Source organism: Pinus tabuliformis, chromosome 8 (genome assembly GCF_031772625.1).
Source record: "Pinus tabuliformis cultivar Carrire ecotype Pingquan chromosome 8, CPIR1, whole genome shotgun sequence".
NCBI classification, from domain to species: Eukaryota; Viridiplantae; Streptophyta; class Pinopsida; order Pinales; family Pinaceae; genus Pinus; species Pinus tabuliformis.
Window position 1 is genome coordinate 1,085,267,473 of NC_142294.1, and position 8,366 is coordinate 1,085,275,838.

Consider the following 8,366-nt stretch of genomic DNA (forward strand, 5'->3'; position numbering starts at 1 on the left):
AAAGGTTTTGTCAATTTATACATATGGAAGTCAAGAATGGAATAGCCTAAGAATGTGGTGCCTAAGAAGAAGAATCTCAACTTCATGCATTGTGCCAAATCATTGATCAATTGCAACAAATTTTAGGAACTATATTAAATAGCAATTATGAGAAATGAAGAGTTTTCAATACCAAAGACAACAAGGAGAAGTTGACAATCACTAAGTACAACCCACCTAAAAAATATTTGAATTTAGAATAAGGAGGCAAGTGAAAACATAAATTCATGAATATAGTCCTTCACTAGGATAAGAAATTATGTGTTGACCAAATAATAGATACAATTGCAACAATTTATATAAACTGATATTTACCTTGACCTAGTTTATTCACCATAGCTGACCATTTCTTTGAAGATTTTCTATAATATGCAAGTACTCTTTCCAACTGTAATTCAGTGGAATAAAATATCAATAAGTGATAATCTACCTCAATTCATAACAGAAATAAGAACAATAGCTTATTGGCATTAAAAAACAAGCATATACTAGAGTTAAGAGTTAACACCAATGCCAACTTACAACATTCCTACTAGAAGAATGCATTGACACCAATGCTCTCTCTAAAACATATAAATCTATAGCCTTATCATGTAACAATGTAGATGTGAAACTAAGGCCTAAGTTGATTAGGACCTATTTCAAAAAAATTATAATTTACAAATATCACATAATCATTTTCCCGTAACTATTATGTGTTATAGTCAATACATACTTTTGTTAGAGAACTTGATTTACCACCTACATGAATGCAATTATTTCATGTTAAATCAAACCATTAAACTAAATTCTACAATTTTGTAGCCACAAGGGTGGCTCTTTGCTAAATATTAGGCCCGATTGGGAATTTTATTCCTACTTTACATACATTTATATGTGAGTTAGAAATGAATCAGTTTAGATTAACACAAGACTATGATCCTCTAATTTAGAGTTTGAATGAAGTTGGAGGGGTTTTCACATTAGAATTAGGATATAAACAAGCTTCAAATTTAGAAGTAAATGATGCTAAGTGGTGTTGGTCTAATCTCTATAGACAATTGCACCAACTGAAACAAAAACATTGATGTGGCATACTCTTATGGGTAAAATCCTTACTTGCAGTCAATTTCTTAAAGTGCAAAATAATGTCTGAATATGTCTCTATAGATCTAGAGAGGAAACTAATAAGAACTTATATCACGATTGTTCTTAGTCCATTCATGTAATGGTTGAGATGGAAGTTTTGATTAGGAAACTCTCATTATGGTGGGTCATTCTATAAAGTCTAAGCTCCAAAATTTGTATACAGTTAGACGTATGAAGAGATGGAGAAATCTTCCTTTTCTTATTCTTTGGGAATTTTGGATTACCAAAAACTCCATTATGTTTGAAGATAGATCACCCCCTTTCTAACAATCTCACAAATTTGGTCCTTATTATAAGTCTATTTATTTGAGGATACTACTAAAGATCTATGTGTGTTGAAAACAGTGATAATGGATAAAGGTATATCATAGGTCTAATTTGATGATGCTCGCAAGAGAAGATACACTATAGTTGGTGTGAATTTTTCACTCTACTCGAGTGAGTCTCATGTGTTACGTTTCAAAGCCAGTGGTGGTTGAGGAACCAAAAAAAAATTTGAGTTGTTGATTTACATTTCCCATCATAGGTCTAGATTTAAGATGGATATAGGTTGGTTTAATTTCTTAAATATTAGAAAAAATAAAAGATTACAAACCAAAAAATAAAACAACAGTTACAAATTTTGATTTTGCACCCCATGTTACTAAATGACACATTTATTTGGATTCTTGTTAAAAGAAAAAATGGTGGAATATTGCACTAACCTTAATCATATAAATTGTTCAGTTAGTGATAATCTTTGAAATCATCACTCCCAATGAAACAAATGACCCACCAGATGCACTGAAATAGATACATTTTTCTGGTTAAAAAGTGTTGACAACACACCACCACTGAAAACAGAGACTAGATGGAATATTCCAATCCTCGCTACATTAGAAACAATTCAAACAAGTAATTTATTAACTTTCAAATCATATTTTATATTCTTAACATTCAATAATATCAACAATACAAGTGACCACCACAATGATAGAACATAGGTATTACATAAAAATTGGTTGTATGTTTTGACTATAATAGAGACTACTTTTCTAATCTAGTTCCCACATGTATCAACAATGAACAAAGGGATATCCAAAGTATTTGAATGCATATGAATAAATCTTTGATTCCGACAAATAAACTAGATAGTGACTAGGGTGTCACACAAATATGTGAGAGAAACAGTGAAGGACATACACCTTAAAAAACTAGTGTTAAAACTAGACCCTAAATAAAATTATCACAACCCATAATTAAAGATTTATGGTTTTGTTCATCAAAATGAAAAAAATTAGAATTTTGAAATGACTGCATACTTTTTTGGCAGTGGCCTTGAAGGAATGTCTTCAACATCCTTCAAATGAAAAACAATACTCACCAGACTCGATTATTTTGTCAACTGCAATTTATGGAAATCCAAGCTCAAGAAGACCATCAAAATTGACCAGTAAGAATTTTAGACTTCACTCATGTGTTGTCTTAGAAAAAGAATCAAAATAAAAGCCATTCCCTAGGAATATGGCCAGCCTAAAGTTTAAATGAATTGTATTGACAACTATAGTGAAGTAGACTGTGACAAACTCCTGGAAATTTCACCATCATCCTCATTTTTTACCATAGAACTATAGACAAATTTTAGAGAATAATTTCATGGATCATGGAAGCCACAAATAGGCCTTAGAAAACCTAAAGTTGAGAGTTTCAATTATCATATTGGATTTAAAATCAGTGGTTGCATGCTGATCTAGGATTTTTTTTTTTGCTTATAGATGCATCCGAGTTGACATGAGTTACAACACTTAATAACCATAAAAGCATAAGCATAAAAAATGAATATAAATATATGTCATCAAAAAATATCATGACACAGAGATTTGACTACGGAGTTCATCCAATTTGGACTACATCTCTAGCCCCTCTTCAATAGTGAGGAGGCCTTCTTTTATTAAGTGGCATGAAAAGAGAGAAGTACAATAAGATTTCTACATAAACATCCTTATACCTCTAATTTGGAAGATAGATAGAAAATGGAGAGCCTATCTCTATAAACAGACAACACTACTGACTTCCCGGTGAAAAATAGTGCAAAAATGTCTATCCGAGCACCCCATTCAGATAATCGAGCCTTCTACAACTTTCTTGGAACCTCCTGAATTGTTAAGTAATGGTTCCGACTACCTTCTAGGAGCAGGTGCCACTACTTTTCTCTGCAAATCTATGCTGCTCTCTTATTCTCTCCCCTTATTCAGACCCAAACAATCATATATATATGCTAGTGTGTCTGAATCCTTCATAAATGGGCAGTTTTGAAACAAATGACAAGTTTAGGTTGAAATGATAACTTTAGGCCATTTCTTTCAACCATACGCTCTGAAGAGTGCGTGGGGAACAACCCTTTCTAAAAATAGAAAGAAAACCACTTGGATATAGTTCCATAGTCTATGTTTCCACTTGATTCCTTAACTATGATTTAATACTTCAAATGGCGGCTTTAAAGCATTAACACTAGCGAAAAAACCTTATACCTTTACATTAAGCGATGAGTGATTCTACGATAAAGGTGGATCCGACAAAGTTATTAACCAAAATACATATATTTTCGGATCTGTATAACCCCATCGTAATGACAATTGGCTGGCCAGGGATGATTCTAATATACGGGACTAATCTCATTGCGGTATCTGATTTGGCGAATCGGTAGACCCGGTAGGGATGTAAACTACAACTTGTAAGAACATCACATCTAAAAATATCACATTTCACATTTTGGCATTTTCGTGTGGACCAAACCCTGTGACCTACGAAAATAAAGGACCCATTGGTATATTAAAACAAAACATAAATGCTTTTCGCGTCCAGCAATCTAGCAGTGATCGGAATCGGTAGTTTGCATACATCATATGTTCTATGCCTCACCATCTACAATATGCGATATGCAACGCAACTTCTCCCATGGGATGGATCCTTATATGTGGAATAGTCAACATTTACGATATGCGATACACGATGATACAACATTGCACTTTCTACTGCCACCTATCCTTTGTAATCGCAAATCACATAATTCCTCTGATCTGCGATTCAGGGTTGATTCTTAAGCCGCTTCTTCCTCTTGTGCCGATATACAATATGAAAGCTCCAGTGGCAACCTACCACGTGGTGTCTCACCATTCGCTAGAACTTTTGCCATGTCATCTTCTTCCTTTCACCTGGACAAGTAAAACTTAAACTTTGACTTTCTCTAACTTTGTCATATGGACTTGGATCTTAGTGTCACTCACACTATTCGAATCAAGATGACGAGTGCTTCGATCTAATGCTAATTTTATTCATATTCTGCCACTTTGAATTTTGATCCTTTCTACCATGCCGCTGGTACTTTAGAGAGATCCACCTGGATCAATCCTTCTAGATCCTTCGGGATCAGTCCTCCTGGATCCTTCTAGATCAATTCTCATGGATCCTCTTGGATCAATCCTCCTAGATCCCCCTAGATCAATCCTCTCCACTAAGAGAAGCTTTTGGTCCTCCAAAATTGATAATTAATCTACAACTACTATGTACTATGTCTGCACTGCAAGTGTCCTAATAGGTCATCCTTCCTTCTCCTTCACCTTTGTCATTCGGAGCCACAAGCAATGAGCTGACACCTGCATCCCTTGCAAACTACATGTTTAACTTTATGACCAAAACAATGAGCCAAGTATCCCATCTATGGTCAAGTTTACGTAAAAATGAAAACAATACTCCAGCTATCAGGACAAGGCCAAACATCATTGTTGCTTCAACAAGTGATGGAAAACACATCATCACTGCAACACATGATTTACACAAAGAAGGCCAAGCACTATTGTTGCCTCAACAAGTGATGGAAAACACATCATCACTTCCACAACTTAAAATGCAACACAAAATAAGGCCAAGCATCATTGTTGCTTCAAAAATTGATGGAAAACACATCATCACTTTTACAACTTAAAATGAAACACATGAAAAAATAAGGCCATGACATTCTACCACACCTAGAAGAACCATATCTCACTTATCAAAATGAATGGATCATCTCCCTATGGCGCTTTCTTTGTTCGAACATCTTTTTCACCTAGTTCATGCTTGGATGCTCTTTTCCTTGCGATGATGCTCTGGATGGAGCCTGCAACATGTGGCTCTTTGATGACCACCTTTGTCGCAATGACTACAATGAGCCTTCACCTTTTAGATCTGCTTCCTCTTCTTCTTCTTTGCCTGCTATTTAGAGGGCCTTCTACGACTCACTTTTTTATGTGTTGTCATTCTCTTCTAGCACTCACCAAACAAATGGTTATGCAATCCAAAAACATTTCAAGTCCTTCTATGCCATGATCTATGTCTATTATTAATAATGTGATTGTAATCAAAATTAACATTAAAACACTGAGACTGGTTATACCTTTTCTGTCAATTTATGGTATGATCATGGGAATAAGATCTTGCCTCAACTCTGTCTCTGCTATGCATACTACCAAAGATTGATGGTCATGTCTCCCCATCATCCTCTTTCCTCAACAGTCTTAAAAATGTTGTGGAAGCTTCTGACAACTTTGAGTATTGTCCTTCAGTGCACCACAACCTTGTAAATAGAGGTCTTTTCTCAACCTCCAATGCCTGAGTTATCCCTTGGATTTTAACACCAATTTCTTCTTCCTTATACCTCATCCTGGTAAGGAGTCCCATATTTGTCCCTGGAATTGGTATCTTCACATGTCCAACAGAAATTAAACTATGTGAAGATGAAACTAAAGGGATTTCGACACCTTTTACCTCCACCGTCAATTTGGAAAATTATGATGAGGGATTCTCATCACCTGCCATTGATGGTTCACTGGCTGTAATAGTGCATTTCTCAGCTTCCTTCCTAACATACCCAAGTCTTGTTCGACAGGGTAATTCTTCTACTTTGATGGGATTGACAATGCCTTGGCCATTAATGCCCAAGCCTTTTCCTTCATACCCCATTCTCTTCAACGATTTATAACCTATTCTTGTGGTATGATTTTCAAAAGCAGAAAATTCAACATTAGAAATCATTTTCATAGTGGAAGAATTTACCTCACATGGATAACATTGCAACTTTTCGAAGGCTTCCTCCTTTGCTTGCAACTGTTGTAGCATCATTGTTTCTCCTCTTTCTCTTGTTGTAAGAGCCTTTTTAATTCTTAATTCTCCTCTTAAAGCCTCTAATAAATCTCCGCATTCGAGGAAGGAAATGATTGAAAAGAAACATAAGAGGTAGATGATATATCACTCTCTGATCCGTGAGTCTCCTCCTCTTTGTGCTTCTCATATGTTGTATACATAATATCCACCATCTTGGACATACACAAGAAAGTCTCACACATTCTCTTGTTGTGCTCCATGGCTACACACTTAATCATTCACACACAACTTTGTCATTTACACACACTCTAACAAAAAGTGTATCATATCTCTCCCCCATGAACCTCAATACTCGCCATGTTTCTTTTTTTAAGATATTCGTCCTCTGAAGCCTATATTTGGTTAGCGCACTCATGCAATTCGCCTCACTTAATCTGCTCTAAGACCACTTGATCCAGGATTTTATTTTGCTTATTGATGCATCGAAGTTGACATGAGTTACACCCCATTCGGATAATCATACCTTCTGCAACCTTCTCATAACCTCTTGAATTATTAAGGAACGGTTATAGCTACTTGCCAGGAGCAGGTACCACTTCTCTACTATGCAAATCAATGCCACTCACTTTCTCTCTCCCCTTCTTCAGACCCAAATAATCATATATATATGCTGGTGTGGCCGAATATTTCATAACTGGGTAGTTTTAAAACAAATGAAAAGTTTAAGCTGAAATGATAACTTTAGGCTGTTGGTTTCAACAATAGTCTCTGAATAGTGCGCAGGGAACAACCCTTTTCAAACATAATAAAGAAATTCAACGAAATATAGTTCCATAGTTTATGTTTCCGCTTGATTCCTTAACTACGTTTTAATACCTGAAATGACGACTTTAATGGATTAATACCGGCCGACAAAGCTTATACCTTTACATTAATCGATGAGAAATTCTGTGATAAAGGTATATCCAATAGAGTTATTAACTGAAATACATATATTTTCGGATCTGCAAAACCCATCACAATTTAATCCGCTGGCTAGGGGTGACTCTCATATATGGGATTGATCGCATTACTGTATGCGATCTCCCAAACTAGTGAACCATACGGGGATATAAACTGCAACCTGTAAGAATATCGCGTTCAGAAAATATCGCATTTCACATTTCAACATTTTCATGTGGATGAAACCCTGTGACCTACAGCACTAATGGACTCGTCGGTATATTAAAATACATCATAAAGGTCTTTCGCATCCGAAAATCTATCGGCAATCAAAATCGGTGGTCGACATACTCATATGTTCCATGCCTCACCATCTATGATATGCGATACATACCGCAACTTCTCCCATGGGCTGGATCCTTATATGTGGACTGCGCAAAATTTTTGATATGCGATACGCAGTGATACCGCATCACACTCTTCGTTGCCACCTGTCCTCTGTAATCGCAAATCGCATAATTCCTTCCATCTTCAATTCTGATATTGCAATCATACCCAGGATCCTGCCAGGTCGATTCTTAAGCTGCTTATTCCTCTTGCACCGATATGAAATATGTGGGACCTAGTGGCAACCTGTCGTGTGGTGTCTCCCTATTCGTTGGAACTTTTTCCATGTCATCTTCTTCCTGCCACTTGGACAAGTCAAACTCAAACTTTGACTTTCTCTAACTTTGTCATCTGGACTCGGATCTGAGTTTTGTTTGCACCATTGGAATCAGGATGATGAGTACTTCAATCTAATGCTAATATTATCCAGATTCTACCACTTTAAATTTTGATCATTTCTACCATGCCAATGGTACTTTAGAAAGATCCACCTAGATTAATCCTCTTGGATCCTGGATCAATCCTCCTGGATCCTGCTAGATCACATGTCTTCTACAATGTTTTCCTCATCAATCTCATCAACACCGTATAATAAAATTCCATCGTTAATTATAACCCTTCCCTCCTATCTTTTCTCAAAACATAGTTTAATTTTCTAGGTGACAATCATAAAGCAGAGAAATGGATCACTCTGGGCCCATCAAGAGTGTCCATTTCCATATTTTCCAAGGAAAGCCATGTAGGAAAAC